We start from the raw sequence: 17,766 nt of genomic DNA, 5'->3' as shown, positions 1-17,766 counted from the left end.
CTTTTGTGAGTTCTGCTCTTGGGCTCCCTCTTGTGGTTTCAAGTGGTATGGCTGCTCCTTGGAGTTAGCTGTCAGCAGCTGCTTCCACTGATCGTCTTTTCTGCTCGGCTATTTTTGCCTGGCTCTTTCCTTCAGCCAGTGCCACTTGTAAATGGTTCCTGGTTGGATTCACATCTCTTTGGATTTCCCTGTTATCCTGACCAGTTCAGCAAAGCTAAATTCTTGCTTGCTCTTTTCTGTTCACAGATTGTGGACTTGTCCGTTCTGTGCTTTCTATGTTTGTCCAGCGTTATCAGTATGAATTAATTCTGTCTTGCTGGAAGCTCTGGGAAGCAGATTTGCCCTCCACACCTTTAGTTAGGTGTGGAGATTTTTTGTTAACTCTGCGTGGATTTTTAGGTGTTTTATACTGACCGCACAGTATTCCATCCTGTCCTATCTATCAAGCTAGACTGGCCTCCTGTGCTCATCCTGGTTTCATTTTGTGTATGTCTTTTCCCTCTCCACTCACAGTCATTATTTGTGGGATCTAATCTATCCTTTGGGGATTTTCTCTGAGGCAAGATAGTTTTCCTGCTTCTATCTTTAGGGGTAGTTACCTCTTAGGCTGTGTCGAGGTGCCTAGGGAGAGTTAGGAGCATCCCACGGCTACTTCTAGTGTTGTGTTGAGCTTAGGGACTGCGGTCAGTACAGTTACCACTTCCTTCAGAGCTCGTTCCATGTTGCTCCTAAACCACCGCATCATAACAGTACAAGTGGCCAAAAATGAATTAAATGCATCTTAAAAGAAGGAAAAGAAAGTTCTGAACCATTTTTTTTCTGTGCTCTGGTTTGTCTTTTTTTTCCTCTTGATATCTGGGTGGTTCAGGATATATGCTTTGGCATGGATGTTCAGGGTTTGTTTTCTCGTGTGGATCAACTTGCTGCAGGAGTACAGAGTATCCAAGACTATGTTGTCCAGACTCCGGCTTTGAAGCCTAGAATTCCTACTCCTGATTTGTTTTTTGGGGACAGATCCAAGTTTTTCAACTTTAAAAATAACTGCAAATTGTTTTTTGCTTTGAAACCCCGTTCTTCTGGTGATCCCATTCAGCAGGTAAAAATCATCATATCCTTGCTGCGTGGTGACCCTCAAGACCGGGCTTTTTCTCTTGAAACAGGGGATCCGGCATTATTGAATGTAGACGCATTTTTTCAAGCGCTCTGATTATTGTATGACGAACCTAATTCTGTGGATCATGCAGAAAAAACCCTGTTGGCCTTGTGTCAAGGTCAGGAAGCGGCAGAATTATACTGCCAGAAATTTAGAAAATGGTCTGTGCTCACTAAATGGAATGAGGAGGCTCTGGCTGCTATTTTCAGAAAAGGTCTTTCTGAAGCCCTTAAAGATGTTATGGTGGGATTTCCTACAGCTGCCGGTTTGAGCGAATCTATGTCTCTAGCCATTCAGATTGATCGGCGTTTGCGCGAGCGCAAAGCTGTGCACCATATGGCAGTGTCCTCTGAGCAGAGTCCTGAACCTATGCAATGTGATAGGATTTTGACTAGAACAGAATGGCAGGAATTCAGACGTCAGAATAGGCTGTGTTTTTACTGTGGTGATTCGGCTCATGTTATCTCTGATTGCCCTAAGCGTACTAAGAGAGTCGCTAGGTCTGTTACCATTTGTACTATACAGCCTAAATTTCTCTTATCTGTGACCCTGATTTGCTCATTGTCGTCCTTTTCTGTCATGGCATTTGTGGATTCAGGCGCTGCCCTGAACTTAATGGACTTAGAATTCGCCAGGCGCTGTGGTTTTTCCTTGCAGCCTTTGCAGAGCCCTATTCCTTTGAGGGGTATTGATGCTACACCCTTGGCCAAGGATAAACCTCAGTACTGGACGCAGATGACTATGTACATGGCTCCAGCACATCAGGAAGATTGCCGTTTTCTGGTGTTGCATAACCTGCATGATGTTGTTGTACTGGGTTTTCCATGGTTACAGGAACATAATCCGGTGCTGGATTGGAAAACTATGTCTGTGACTAGTTGGGGTTGTCAAGGGGTACATAGTGACGTTCCTTTGATGTCAATTTCCTCTTCCCCCTCTTCTGAGATCCCTGAGTTTTTGTCGGATTTCCAGGATGTATTTAATGAGCCCAAGTCCAGTTCCCTTCCACCGCACAGGGACTGTGATTGTGTTATTAACTTGATTCCTGGTTGCAAGTTCCCTAAGGGCCGACTTTTCAATCTGTCTGTGCCAGAGCATGCCGCCATGCGGAGTTATGTTAAGGAGTCTTTGGAGAAGGGGCATATTCGGCCCTCTTTGTCATCATTGGGAGCGGGTTTCTTTTTTGTTGCTAAGAAGGATGGCTCCTTGAGACCCTGTATTGATTATCGTCTTCTTAATAAGATCACGGTCAAATTCCAATACCCCTTGCCTTTGCTTACTGATTTGTTTGCTCAGATTAAGGGGGCTAGTTGGTTTACTAAGATTGACCTCCGAGGGGCATATAATCTTGTTCGTATTAAACAGGGTGACGAATGGAAAACTGCATTTAATATGCCCGAAGGCCATGAATACCTTGTGATGCCATTTGGGCTCTCTAATGCTCCATCTGTGTTCCAGTCTTTCATGCATGATATTTTCCGCAATTATCTTGATAAATTCATGGTCGTATATTTGGATGATATATAGATTTTTTCCAATGATTGGGAGTCTCATGTGAAGCAGGTCAGGATGGTGTTCCAGATCCTTTGTGATAATGCTTTGTTTGTGAAGGGGTCTAAGTGCCTATTCGGAGTTCAGAAGGTCTCTTTTTTGGGTTTTATTTTTTCTCCCTCGTCTATAGAAATGGATCCTGTTAAGGTCCAAGCTATTCATGACTGGATTCAACCCACATCTGTGAAGGGCCTTCAAAAATTTTTGGGTTTTGCTAATTTCTATCGCCGTTTCATTGCCAACTTTTCCAGTGTGGTTAAGCCCCTTACTGATTTGACGAAGAAAGGCGCTGATGTGACGAATTGGTCCTCTGCGGCTGTTGAGGCCTTTCAGGAGCTTAAACGCCGATTTACTTCTGCCCCTGTGCTGCGTCAGCCGGATGTTTCTCTTCCTTTTCAGGTTGAGGTTGACGCTTCTGAGATTGGGGCAGGGGCCGTTTTGCCTCAGAGGGAGTCTGATGGTTCTTTGATGAAACCGTGTGCTTTTTTTTCAAGAAAGTTTTCGCCTGCGGAACGCAATTATGATGTCGGCAATCGGGAGTTGTTGGCTATGAAGTGGGCGTTTGAGGAGTGGCGACATTGGCTTGAGGGAGCTAAGCACCGCGTTGTGGTCCTGACCGATCATACGAATCCGATTTACCTCGAGTCTGCCAAGCGGCTGAATCCTAGACAGGCTCGATGGTCCCTGTTTTTCTCCCGTTTTGATTTTGTGGTCTCGTATCTTCCGGGATCTAAGAATGTTAAGGCTGATGCCTTCTCTAGGAGTTTTTCACCTGATTCTCCTGGAGTCCTGGAGCCGGTTGGCATTCTTAAGGAGGGGGTGATTCTTTCTGCTATCTCCCCTGATTTGCGGCGGGTGCTTCAGGAATTTCAGGCTGATAGGCCTGACCGCTGTCCTGTGGGGAAGCTGTTTGTTCCTGATAGATGGACAAGTAAGGTGATTTCTGAGGTTCATTGTTCAGTGTTGGCTGGTCATCCTGGAATTTTTGGTACCAGAGATTTGGTTGCTAGGTCCTTTTGGTGGCCTTCCTTGTCGCGCGATGTCCGTGCTTTTGTGCAGTCCTCTGGGACTTGCACCCAAGCCAAGCCTTCCTGTTCCCGCGCTAGTGGGTTGCTATTGCCTTTGCCGGTCCCTGAGAGGCCCTGGATGCATATATGTCCATGGATTTTATTTCGGATCTTCCTGTTTCCCAGAAGATGTCTGTTATCTGGGTTGTTTGTGACCGGTTCTCTAAAATGGTCCATCTGGTACCTTTGCCTAAGTTGCCTTCCTCCTCAGATCTGGTTCCATTGTTTTTTCAGCATGTGGTTCGTTTGCATGGCATTCCGGAGAATATTGTGTCTGACAGAGGTTCTCAGTTTGTCTCTAGATTTTGGCGGGCCGTTTGTGCTAGGATGGGCATTGATTTGTCTTTTTCTTCGGCGTTTCATCCTCAGACTAATGGCCAAACTGAGCGAACTAATCAGACCTTGAAGACCTATTTGAGATGCTTTGTGTCTGCTGATCAGGATGATTGGGTGTCTTTCTTGCCGTTGGCCGAATTTGCCCTTAATAATCGGGCTAGTTCGGCTACTTTGGTTTCACCTTTCTTTTGTAATTTTGGTTTTCATCCTCGCTTTTCTTGTGGGCAGGTTGAGCCTTCTGATTGTCCTGGTGTTGATTCTGTGGTGGACAGGCTGCAGCAGATTTGGACTCATGTGGTGGACAATTTGACGTTGTCTCAGGAAAGGGCTCAACGTTTTGCTAACCGCCGTCGGTGTGTTGGTCCCCGGCTTCGTGTGGGGGATTTGGTTTGATTGTCTTCTCGTCATGTTCCTATGAAGGTTTCGTCCCCTAAGTTTAAGCCTCGGTTTATTGGTCCTTATAAAATTTCTGAAATTATTAATCCGGTGTCTTTTCGATTGGCTCTTCCAGCCTCTTTTGCCATTCATAATGTTTTCCATAGATTTTTGTTGCGGAGATGTGTGGTGCCCGTTGTTCCCTCGGTTGACCCTCCTGCACCAGTGTTGGTTGAGGGAGAGTTGGAATATGAGGTTGAGAAGATTTTGGATTCTCGTTTTTCGAGGCGGAGGCTTCAGTATCTTGTCAAGTGGAAGGGTTATGGCCAGGAGGATAATTCTTGGGTTATTGCCTCCGATGTCCATGCCACCGATTTGGTTCGTGCTTTTCACTTGGCTTGTCCTGATCGGCCTGGGGGCTCTGGTGAGGGTTCGGTGACCCCTCCTCAAGGGGGGGTACTGTTGTGATTTCCGCTCTTGGGCTCCCTTTGGTGGTTGTAAGTGGCACTTTTGTGAGTTCTGCTCTTGGGCTCCCTCTTGTGGTTTCAAGTGGTATGGCTGCTCCTTGGAGTTAGCTGTCAGCAGCTGCTTCCACTGATCGTCTTTTCTGCTCGGCTATTTTTGCCTGGCTCTTTCCTTCAGCCAGTGCCACTTGTAAATGGTTCCTGGTTGGATTCACATCTCTTTAAATTTCCCTGTTATCGTGACCAGTTCAGCAAAGCTAAGTTCTTGCTTGCTCTTTTCTGTTCACAGATTGTGGACTTGTCCGTTCTGTGCTTTCTATGTTTGTCCAGCGTTATCAGTATGAATTAATTCTGTCTTGCTGGAAGCTCTGGGAAGCAGATTTGCCCTCCACACCTTTAGTCAGGTGTGGAGATTTTTTGTTAACTCTGCGTGGATTTTTGTAGTGTTTTATACTGACCGCACAGTATTCCATCCTGTCCTATCTATCAAGCTAGACTGGCCTCCTGTGCTCATCCTGGTTTCATTCTGTGTATGTCTTTTCCCTCTCCACTCACAGTCATTATTTGTGGGGGGCTAATCTATCCTTTGGGGATTTTCTCTGAGGCAAGATAATTTTCCTGCTTCTATCTTTAGGGGTAGTTAGCTCTTAGGCTTTGTCGAGGTGCCTAGGGAGAGTTAGGAGCATCCCACGGCTACTTCTAGTGTTGTGTTGAGCTTAGGGACTGCGGTCAGTACAGTTACCACTTCCTTCAGAGCTCGTTCCATGTTGCTCCTAAACCACCGCATCATAACAGGGGACGCAGTCGGGCTGCCTAATTCGGCAGTCAGCAATGTTTCCCCCGGCGGCTGCATTCTGCCGCCCCTCGGATTGAGAGTTGGCTGTTCTCTGTGCCGAATGTCAAGCTGACAGCCAGCACAGAGAAGCTTCAGCGCGCCGGCTCCCAACATGTGTGGACATACCACATGGGGTCCAGTGGAGATAGAGGGGGCCCCTGCAGGATGGCTGCTGCGGGCAGGGAGAAATTCCTGCAGCTCCGCTGCCTACAAGAAAAAATAGCAGCGGAGCTCCAGCAATCTGTCTTCCGGCCCACGCTTCCTCTCACACAGGCAGCGCCGCTGGATGACGTCATCATTCAGCGGCTGGCTGTGTCAGAGGAAGGCGATGAGATGACACAGAAAAGCATGTGGAGAGGTGAGAGGTTGTGTGTTTGTGTGTGTATATATAGAGGTGCTGCATCTGTGTTGTGTGTGTGTATATATAGAGGTGAGAGATGCTGTGTATGTATATATAGAGGTGAGAGGTGCTGTAAGTGTGTTGTGTGTGTGTGTGTATATATAGAGGTGAGAGGTGCTGTGTGTGTGTTGTGTGTGTTTGTAGAGGTGCTGTGTGTGTGTTGTGCATGTGTGTGTATATAGGTGAGAGGTGCTGTGTGTGTTGTGTGTGTGTATAGGTGAGAGGTGCTGTGTGTGTTGTGTGTGTGTATAGAGGTGAGAGGTGCTGTGTGTGTTGTGCGTATGTGTATGTAGGTGAGAGGTGCTGTGTGTGTGTATAAGGGAGGAAAGGTGAGGGCAATGATGGTGCTGACAGGGAGCGGGCAATAATTGAGATGGAGGAGGAGGTGGTAATGATGGAGGTGGAATGGGCGATGATGGGGGTGGGGGAGGAAATGATGGAGGTGGTGGAAAGGGCAATGATGTGGGTGGGGAGGCAATGATGGAGGTGGAAATTGGAATGGGCAATGATGATGGTGGTGAGGAGAGAATGCTATGATGGTGGGGGATGAGGAAATCATGAAGGTGGTGGAAAGGGCAATAATGAGGGGGAAGAAATGATGGAGGTGGTAGAATGGACAAGGATGGTAGTGGTGGAAAGCACACTGATGCTATTTTTTTATCACAAAACAGTATAACTAAAAACTCTGTGTTATTTAAATGCACTTTTACTTTTTTACTTAGTTACATCAGGGTTTTCGATTATTTTTTTCTCTTGTAGGTTTTAATGTTTTGTGGCCAATGTGAATATGCGTTTAACCTCTGCATGTGTACCAACTTAAGTTAAGCTCAATTTTGTGTTTTTTTTTTCCTATATATGAGGAAACAGTACAGGAGAATGGGGGGCATGTATGAGGAAACTGTACGGGGGAATTGGGGGCATGTATGGGGAAATAGTACTGGGGAATAGGGGGAATGTATGAGGAAACAGTACTGTGGAATGGGGGGCATGTCTGAGGAAACACTATGGGGGAATGGGGGCATATCTGGGGAAACAGTATAGGGGAATGGGGGGCATATCTGAAGAAACAGTATGGGGGATTGGTGCAGTCAGTATGAGGAGCAAACGGGGGAATGTATGTGGACACAGTATTAGTAGCTATGTGAAAAATGTATGTGAACAGAGTATGGGGTGTGAGGGTGATGGGATGTGTGCAGACACAGTATGGGGAGTCAGGTGAGCAGGCAGTGTAGAAAGTGAGGGGGTAAATATATGAGGAGACAGTATGGTGAACAGGGGGATGTGAGAGGAGACAGTATGAGGAGGGAGGGGAATAGTGTGAGGAGACAGTATGGGGGAGAAAAGTGATTGGGCACAGAATAGAAACTGAGTAGTGGGGGCGTAGCATGGAGGGACAGTGTAAGGGCACAGCCAGGCGGGGACAGTATACCAAGGAGGGGGAGAGTGATGAGAGTACAGTATAAATACTGAGCCCTATAGGGGGACACAGTATGAGAGGACAGTGTGAAGAGGGGGCAGGTATGGAAAGGAGAGGTCAGTGTGAAGAGCATGTACCATAAGAGGGACAGTGTGGGGGGGTCATATTTTGTGCAGACAATATAGTGAGGGGCAATTTTTTATTCAGGAGCATTATAATGACACTTCTATCTTTAAGGGCATCATGTGGAGATTTTCTGCAAAAGAGTGGAGAAGATGGAAGTCTGCAGCGACGAGCTGTGGATGAGAAAACTCATCATGGGGTCTGGACAAGATAAAGAAAAGAAGAACAACTCCAGAGACGACGTCATCTATAAGGTACCTGGATGTAAATGTTATTTTTGTTACTAACTCATGTTTTTATTTATGTTAGGAGCATTAAAGGGAATGTCCAGGTTTGTAATGAGTCTGCAGTCATTCTTTGTGACTGCAGACTTCTGACTTCTCACTTATCATCATACCGCTGAACAAAAAGTGGAATAGAATGCAATCAAAAAGATGAATGTAAATAAAAATGGTACAGCTGAAAACATGCCACCATACAGGTCCATCAGCGGAAAAATAAAAAATGTATAGCTCTCAGAATAAAGCGATGAAAAAATAATTATTTTTTCCTAAAATAGTTTTTATTGTGCAAAAGCACCAAAACATGAAAAACTACATAAATTAGGTATCGCTGTAATCGTACTGACACGAAGAATAAAGCTGCCTTACCAATTTTACTACACGCGGAATGGTATATATAAAAAGAAAAGCAATTTCCGAATTGCTAGTTTTTGTTCATTCTGTCTCCCAAAAATCAGAATAGTAAGTGATCAAAAAATGTCATGTGTCCGAAAATGGTACCAATGAAAATGTCAGCTCGCCCGCAAAAAACAAGCCATAACATGACTCTGTTGGCTGAAATATGGAAAAATTATAGCTCTCAAAATATGATGATGCAAAAACCATTTGTGCAATAACAAGCGTCTTTTAGTGTATGACAACACCAAACATAAAAACCTGATAGTCACACCGACCCGAAGAATAAAGTCGCCTAATCACTGATTTTTCTCTCTACAGGTATATTTTTGAGTACAATAATAATCTATAAACTTCTGACAACACGTCTCCGAATTTCCAAGCAATAAATTTTATATTTTTTTCTGAAAAGGAGAAATGGTCAAAATTACAAAAAAAAAAATCCAATGCTTTCAGAACTCAAATAATGAAAAGAAAACAAGTTCATTATCATTTAGAAACAAAAATACTGATGTTTTAACTTAGGAAGAGTTCAGAAATTAATATTTTGTGAAAACACAAAAAAGCACAGTAAAACCAAAAACACTCTTGCAAAAAAAAAACAGAGTGTTTTTGGTTTTACTGTGCTTCTTTTGTGTTTTCATGTCTCTTGGTGGTGTGAACATGTCTCTATGGGCTTGTTCACTGTGTGTGCAGCTCATGTGTTCTGGTTTCACATAATTGTTTTCTTGTGTCCACAAGACTGGGGAGGCCTCCACCGCTCTTTTTTTGAGCTGTGCGCACAGGAGCCGTTCTGTCCAGCGTGTCCACATGGACATTCCTTTTCTGAATCCTGCTCATACAGGTATTGTACATGTGACCAGGTTTTAAATACATCAGATAGGGATTACATACATTAGTTAGGACTAGTGTTGAGCATTCCGATACCGCAAGTATCGGGTATCGGCCGATATTTGCGGTATCGGAATTCCGATACCGAATTCCGATACTTCCCGCGTATCGGATACCGGAATCGGAAGTTCCCAGAATTCAAACTGAACGCAGCAGCCAATGAGGAATGATTGGAAGTGTGGGCACATCCTGTTTAGCATGGTGGGCATGTAAGTACTGGCAAGGCTGTGATTGGCTGCTGAAATGATGTCACTCTGCACTATAAAAAACGCTGCCGCCATTTTGCGCTCACTCTGCTGTGATTTCAGTTAGGGACAGGACGCTGTGTTCTAACTGAGGGCCAGTTGAGATAGCTAATTGCTTTATTTTCCTTTCCAAAGGCTAATTTAGCAAAACGCTGTGTGTTCTTCACTGTTCACCTTGCTCTTGCCTTGCAGCGCTGTTTTAACAGCGTTCTGCAAGGTCTCTGTGTGTGTGTGTGTGTGCAGCTCACTCTGTAGTCTGTGTGCAGCCATATACCCGGTTGTATTCAGCTCAGGGGGGGTTCACACTGCCTCACACAGTTGTCCTTTTTTGCTCATAGTGCAGCCTGCTGCACATTTTTTCTCAAATTTCCTATTAGTGTTTTTCCACCCATCTCCAGCTAAATTGTGGAAAAACACTACATAGGATAACCTAGAGGGGGGTTTTTGGGCCTTGCAGCGCCGTTTACGGCTGTCTGCACGGTCTCCGTGTGAGCCCAGCTTGCCCTGTAGTCTGTGTGCAGCCATAGCCGGTTGGATTCAGCTCAGGGTTCGTTACTGCCTCATACCTTGAGAAAAATTTTCCTTTTTTTCAAATAGTGCAGCCTGTTTAAAATTTTAAAAAAAATTTCCTATTAGTGTTTTTCCACCCGTCTCCAGCTAAATTGTGGAAAAACACTACATAGGATAACCTAGAGGGGTTTTTTTGGGCCTTGCAGCGCCGTTTACGGCTGTCTGCACGGTCTCTGTGTGAGCGCAGCTCGCCCTGTAGTCTGTGTGCAGCCATAGCCGGTTGGATTCAGCTCAGGGTGCGTTACTGCCTCATACCTTGAAAAAAAATTTACTTTTTTTCAAATAGTGAAGCCTGTTTAAACGTTAAAAAAAAAAATTCCTATTAGTGTTTTTTCACCCGTCTCCAGCTAAATTGTGGAAAAACACTACATAGGCTAACCTAGAGGGTTTTTTTTGGGCCTTGCAGCGCCGTTTACGGCTGTCTGCACGGTCTCTGTGTGAGCGCAGCTCGCCCTGTAGTCTGTGTGCAGCCATAGCCGGTTGGATTCAGCTCAGGGTGCGTTACTGCCTCATACCTTGAAAAAAAATTTCATTTTTTTCAAATAGTGCAGCCAGTTTAAAATTTTTAAAAAAAAATTCCTATTAGTGTTTTTCCACCCGTCTCCAGCTAAATTGTGGAAAAACACTACATAGGATAACCTAGAGGGTGTTTATTGGGCCTTGCAGCGCCATTTACGGCTGTCTGCACGGTCTCTGTGTGAGCGCAGCTCGCCCTGTAGTCTGTGTGCAGCCATAGCCGGTTGGATTCAGCTCAGGGTGCGTTACTGCCTCATACCTTGAAAAAAAATGTCCTTTTTTTCAAATAATGCAGCCTGTTTAAAATTAAAAAAAAAAAATTCCCTATTAGTGTCTTTCCACCCGTCTCCAGCTAAATAGTGGAAAAATACTAAATAGGATAACCTAGAGGAGGTTTTTTGGGCCTTGCAGCGCCGTTTACGGCTGTCTGCACGGTCTCCGTGTGATTTAAACTAGCTCTGTAGCCCGATCTGCAAAAAAAAAAAAAGTAAAGTTCACCAAACACAACTTAACACTTGTGTAGGCCACATTTGAAAAATAATAAAGTTTAGTCCACACTTTACAACATTAGTGTTTCTTACACCTGGTAGGAGAAGCATTTCAGGAATAAGCACACTAAGGCCTTAGTACTTTTCTGCTTATCTTTATCTGTCAACCAAGATGAAGAGGGTAGGGAGTAAGGCACGTGGGCGTGGGCGCGGAGCAGGGAGAGGAGCAGGGAGAGGACGTGGTGATTCTGTGCCTGCTGCGGGCGCCGGTGACTCGTCGTCACTCAGTTTCAGCAGGGAACAGTCCTTCATGCGCAGCTTTGTCGGAGAGCGCCGTGCACCGCTGCTGCGTGAAGACCAAATTGAAGCCGTTGTCGGGTGGATGGCAGCTAACGCCTCGGCATCGACTTCAGTTAGTGCCACATCCTCTCAGGCACAGACCACTGGAGAGCAGCCATCTGTCTCTTCACCACCTGCCAAATTGGCCAGGCAGTCAGAGAGCCCAGGACAGGAGCCGTCTCTACTTCTGTTCTCTGAATCTCTTGGCTTGGAAACAGGGGGCCAGCCAAGCAGCATTGGAGAAATGGAAGAAGAGGCAGTGTGCAGTGATGCCCAACAGCTTTGTCTCTCTGACTCTGAAGAGGCGGGTGGGCCAGTGCCTCCGGTGACCACAGCGCAGTACGCATCTGATGATGAAACTCAGGTGACGCTTTCTGGTGCGTACTGTGCTGCCGAGACTACCCAGGAGGAGCAGTTGGTGGCAGAGGGTAGTGGAGATGATGAGGTCGTTGACCCATCGTGGCGTGAGGAACAGGAAGGTGGTGGGAGCAGCTCTGAGGAAGAGATTCCCCTTACGGGCCAAAGAGGGAGAGGGAGGGGGAAGACTGCGGAGCCTGTAGCCTCCACTTTGGCACCCGTTAGGAGCCTGTCTCTTTCCAAAGCCAAAAAGGGCGCTCCCAAGACTTGCAGTGCCTGGTCCTATTTTAACACAGTTGCAGATGACATTTGTTTTGTCAAATGCAAGCTGTGTCATCAGAAAGTAAAAAGAGGGAAAAATGTCAGCAACCTCAATACCACAAATATGTGGAAACATGTGCGGACCAGGCACGCGGTGGAGTTACAGAAACAGACTGAAGATGTAGGCCAACCAACAGCGGCAGCTACCACCTCTTCAGCTCGTGTTGCCTCTTCCTCCAGCTCACACACAGCTGGTTTGGCTTCCTCCCAGGATCGCCATGGAAGAACCTCTGGCACTGTTGTCCAGAGACCTTGTGTAATTCCACCCACAGCACCACCTTCCCAGTCATCCTCACACTCCCAGTCTACTCTACAGCCATCGGTAGTACAGGCATGGGAGAAAAGGCGGGCATTCTCGGCCAACCACCCCCGAGCACAGGCTCTGAATGCAGGCATTGCCAAACTGTTGTCCCTGGAAATGCTCTCGTTCAGGCTGGTGGAGACTGACAGCTTCCGTGACTTGATGGCATTGGCAGTCCCACAGTACAAGGTGCCCAGCCGCTTTTACTTCAGCAGGCAAGCTGTCCCTGCCCTGCACAGGCATGTTGAGGGAAACATAAAACATGCGCTACTGAATGCCGTCAGTAGCAAGGTCCACCTCACCACCGATGCGTGGACCAGTCAGCATGGACAGGGGCGATACGTTTCCCTCACTGCCCATTGGGTTAATGTTGTTGAGCCAGGTACAGATCGTGCGAGTGGCGCAGGATGTGTCCTGCCCACTCCAAGGATTGCAGGAATCCAGTCTGTACGCATTGACTCCTCCTCTTACACAAGTTCCTCAGAATCAACTCTGCAGGAGCCGTCACAGTCCACCTCCACATGGACCCGTGAACGTTTACCTATGACCGACATGAGCACAGCCGTGGCCAAACGTCAGCAGGCCGTCTTGAAACTTGTTTCATTGGGGAATCGAAGCCACACAGCGCAGGAGCTCTGGAATGCCATCAAGCAGGAGAGCGATGTGTGGTTACTGCCAGTGAATCTCCAGCCAGGCATGGTAGTGTGTGACAATGGCCGAAATCTGGTGACAGCTTTGGCCCTTGGCAACCTCACTCACATCCCATGTCTGGCACATGTGCTCAATTTGGTTGTGCAGAGTTTTCTGAGGGACTATCCGGATCTTGATGCCCTGCTGCACAAGGTCCGCCTAGAGTGTGCTCACTTGCGGCGTTCCAGCTTGGCCAGATCCCGCATAGCTGCTCTGCAGCACCGATTCCGCCTTCCGGAACACCGCATCATATGTGACCTACCTACCCGGTGGAATTCCACGTTACATATGTTGGAGCGGTTGTGTGAGCAGCAGCAAGCAGTTATGGAGTACCAGCTGCATCAGGTGCAAAGAAGTCGCAGTCAGCGCCGATCAGACTTCACAACCACAGAGTGGGCCACTATGAAGGACGTCTGCCAGGTTTTGCGTCCTTTTGATTATTCCACGCGGATGGCAAGTGCAGATGATGCACTAGTCAGCATGACTGTCCCCCTTATCTGCCTGCTTCAGCAAACTTTGCAAGGGTTAAGGGATGATGTTGTGGAAGAGGTGGAGGATGAGGAGTCACCTTTTCCATCAGCTTCTGGAGAGTCAGCGCCACGTGGTTCCTCACAAAGGGGTACGCAGGGGCCAATTTGTGAGGAGGATGAGGAGGAGTCAATGGAGGAGGAAGAGCTCCATCCAGAGGAGGGAGCGACACAATTGTCCAGTGGTCAGTGTGTACAGCGAGGGTGGGGTGATGACGAGCGGGCAGAGATCATGTCTCAAGCAGGGGACAGCGTTTCTGGGCCAGTTGGCACTCTGCAGCACATGGTGGATTTCATGCTGCAGTGCCTGAGAAACGACCGCCGCATCGACCACATTCTCAACATGCCTGATTATTGGGTGTTCACCCTCCTCGATCCTCGCTACCGGGACAACGTCCAAAACCTCATCCCAGCGTTGACCCGGGAGCGTAAATTGCGGGAGTACCACGACACACTGGTGAATTCCATCATCTTCTCCTGTCCAACTGAGAGGAGTGCTGCTAGTGCTTTACAAAGCAGCTCAGTGCATCGAGGCAGTGGGGGAGGCTCTGCCCAAAGAGGGAGCAGAAGCAGTGCCTCTGCCCAAGGCAAGCCCAGTATGGCACAACTCTGGCACACTTTTGTGTGCCCGCCCCAAATGTCTACACCATCACCGGCGGCTCCAGTCAGCAGGAGGCAACGGTTCCGTCAGATGGTGACAGACTACATGGCTTGCCCTCTTACTGTACTCCCAGACGGCTCTTCCCCGTTCAAGTTTTGGGTCTCTAAGCTGGATACATGGCCAGAGCTAAGCCAGTATGCATTGGAGGTGCTGGCTTGCCCTGCGGCTAGTGTCTTATCGGAACGTGTCTTTAGTGCCGCAGGTGGTGTACTAAAAGACCGTCGCATGCGACTGTCCTCCGATAACGTTGACCGGCTTACTTTCCTGAAAATGAACCAGGCCTGGATCTCGCAGGAATTTGCCACTCCTCTGCCTGATTAAGTAATTGGGTGTCATCCAGGTCTCCTGCTGTGTTCATCTTTCTACCACCTGAACTGCTATTCCTGGGCTCCAACACTGCCAGTTGCGGCTCAGAAGTGCAGGCTGCACAGTAAAAACATACGACCCAGTGTTATTGGGTTTCAGTAACGTCAGCTGATCCCCAGCTGTGTAGCCGGCAATGTGTCCTGCGACCGCCACGCTGGCACAACAACCTAAATGTAAGGGAACCTGTCCCCCACCCCCCGTCATTTGTTACTGAAAGAGCCATCTTGTGCAGCAGTAATGCTGCACAAGGAAAAGGTAGCTCTTTTGGTTTAGCTCCTTGCACATGCAGAACTTAACACTTATAAAATGTGTTCACTGATACCGTTATACCGTCCCGGAGCTGGGACTTTCCTTCGTAATGTGACGCAGCACAGCCGTCATTCCTAACCCCTTGTTGCCATGCGCTGCCTCCTCAGCGTTGTTTTAAGCTGTCACGGAGCCTGCGCTGTTCTGTTATCCCTTGGGCATGCCCTATTTGCGCTGCCTGTCTTCTGACATAATTTGGTGTCAGGCTGGCTGCGCCTGTGCGGCCGCGCTGCCCGAGATCCCGCCTCGCAGTGTCTTCTGATTGAGTCACACTGTGGGCCTGGGATCCATGGGCATGCGCAGTGCATATCTTCCCCTCGGGCTCTCGCTCATTTCCCTCCGCCTTCTTTAGACTATGCACCGTCAGCTGATCCCTAATAGCATGCCACGGCCGTGACACCGCACAGTCTGAAGAAGAGGGAAGGAGGGGAGTGAGAGTCGAGTATATGCACTGTGCATGCCCATGGATCCAAGGCCCGCAGTGGGATTACGTTAGACGAGACTGCGAGGTGGGATCTGGAGCAGCGTGGACGCACAGGCACTGACAGCCTGACACCAAATTATGTCAGAAGACAGGCAGGGCTAATTGGGCATGGCCAAGGGCTAACAGAACAGTGCAGGCTCCGTGACAGCTTAAAACAACGCTGAGGAGGCAGCGCACGACACCAAGGGGATAGGAATGACAGCTGTGCTGTGTCCCATTACGAAGGAAATTCGCACCTCCGGGACGGTTGAACGGTATAAGGGGACACATTTTTAGTGTTTACTTCAGTGTTTGCAAGGAGCATAATTAAAAGAGCAACCTTTTCCTTTTGCATCCTTAGTGCTGCACAAGATGGCTCTTTCAGCTACAAACGTCTTGGGGGGGGGGGTTAAAGGTTCCCTTTCAACTTGCTCCAATCAGGCTTCGGCCTACACTCTGTTCCTCTGCTCCTCCTGCTGACCCTTGGCTCTAACACCGCCAGTTGGTGCCTGGAAGTGCTGTGTGCACAGTCAACAGTCGCTCCTCTGTTATTGGGGTTCAGTAACGTCAGCTGATCCCCAGCTGTGTGTGCGGCAATACCTCCAATCTGCTCCTCCTGCTGTCCCTGGGCTCTAACACCGCCAGTTGGTGCCTGGAAGTGCTGTGTGCACAGTTAACAGTCGCTCCTCTGTTATTGGGGTTCAGTAACGTCAGCTGATCCCCAGCTGTGTGTGCGGCAATACCTCCAATCTACTCCTCCTGCTGTCCCTGGGCTCTAACACCGCCAGTTGGTGCCTGGAAGTGCTGTCTGCACAGTCAACAGTCGCTCCTCTGTTATTGGGGTTCAGTAACGTCAGCTGATCCCCAGCTGTGTATCCGGCAACGTGTCATGCGACCACCACGCTGGCACAACTAAAATGTAAGGGGACCTGTCCCCCCCCCCTAGGCGTTTGTTACTGAAAGAGCCACCATGTGCAGCACTAATACTGCACAAGGGAAAGGTCGCTCTTGAAATTATGCTCCTTGCAAACGCTGAACTACACACTCATGTAATGTGTCCCCTCACACCGTCCAACCGTACCGGAGGTGGGACTTTCCTTTGTAAAGTGACGCAGCACAGCCGTCATTGCTACCCCCTTGCCACCGTGCGCTGGCTCCTTAGCGTTGTTTGATTCCGTCATGGACCTTGCGCTGTTATGTTATCCCTTGGCCATGCACAGTTTGCGCTGCCCGTCCTCTGACATCATTTGTTGTCGTCCTGGCTGCGCCTGTGCGTCCACGCTGCCCGAAATCCCACCTCGCAGTGTCGTCTAATGTGATCCCACAGTGGGCCTGGTATCCATGGCCATGCGCAGTGCATATACTAGCCTCTCACTCCCCTTCTTCACGCTTCTTCAGACTAGGCGGCGTCAGCTGATCCCTAATAGCATGCCACGGCCGTGACGCCGCACAGTCTGAAGAAGCAGGAAGGAGGTGAGTGAGAGGCGATGATATGCACTGCGCATGCCCATGGATCCCTGGCCTGCAGTGGGACTACATTAGATGACACTGCAAGGTTGGATCTCGGGCAGCTTGGACGCACAGGCACTGCCAGCCTGACACCTACATGATGTCAGAAGACGGGCACCGCTAACTGTGCATGGCCAAGGGATAACATTACAGCGCGGGCTCCGTGACAGAACCAAACAACGTTGAGGAGGTGGCGCACGGCACCAAGGGGGTTGGAATGACGGCTTTGCTGTGTCACATTACAAAGGAAAGTCCCACTTCCGGGACGGTTTGACAGTGTGAGGGGACACATTATATGAGTGTGTACTTCAGCGTTTGCAAGGAGCATAATTTTCAGAGCCACCATTTTCCATGTGCAGTATTACTGCTGTACAAGATGGCTCTTTCAGCAACAAATGCCTGGGGGGGGGGGTTAAAGGTTCCCTTTCAACTTGCTCCACTGCAGGTTTCGGCCTACACTCTGCTCCTCTTTGATTCCCTGGGTTTCAACACTGTCAGTTGCCACCTGGAAGTGTTGTCTACACAGAAAAAACACTAGCTGATGTGTCAATGGGGTTCAGCACCGCCAGCTGTTCCCCTGCTGTGTAGTCGGCAACGTGTCCAGCACAAGCCACGCTGGCACAACAGAACAAAAGCTGCCACCAGTGCAGGCTTCGGCCTACACTCTACTCCTCTCCTCCTCCTGCTGACCCTGGGCTCAAACACCGCTAGTTTTTGCCCGGAAGTGCTAGCTGCACAGAGAAAAACACCAGCCAACGTGTTAGTGGGGTTCAGCAACGCCAGCTGTTCCCCTGCTGTGTAGCCGGCAACGTGACCTG

Source organism: Ranitomeya imitator, chromosome 3 (genome assembly GCF_032444005.1).
Source record: "Ranitomeya imitator isolate aRanImi1 chromosome 3, aRanImi1.pri, whole genome shotgun sequence".
In the NCBI taxonomy this organism is placed as follows: Eukaryota; Metazoa; Chordata; class Amphibia; order Anura; family Dendrobatidae; genus Ranitomeya; species Ranitomeya imitator.
Note: the sequence above shows the minus strand (reverse complement) of the source record.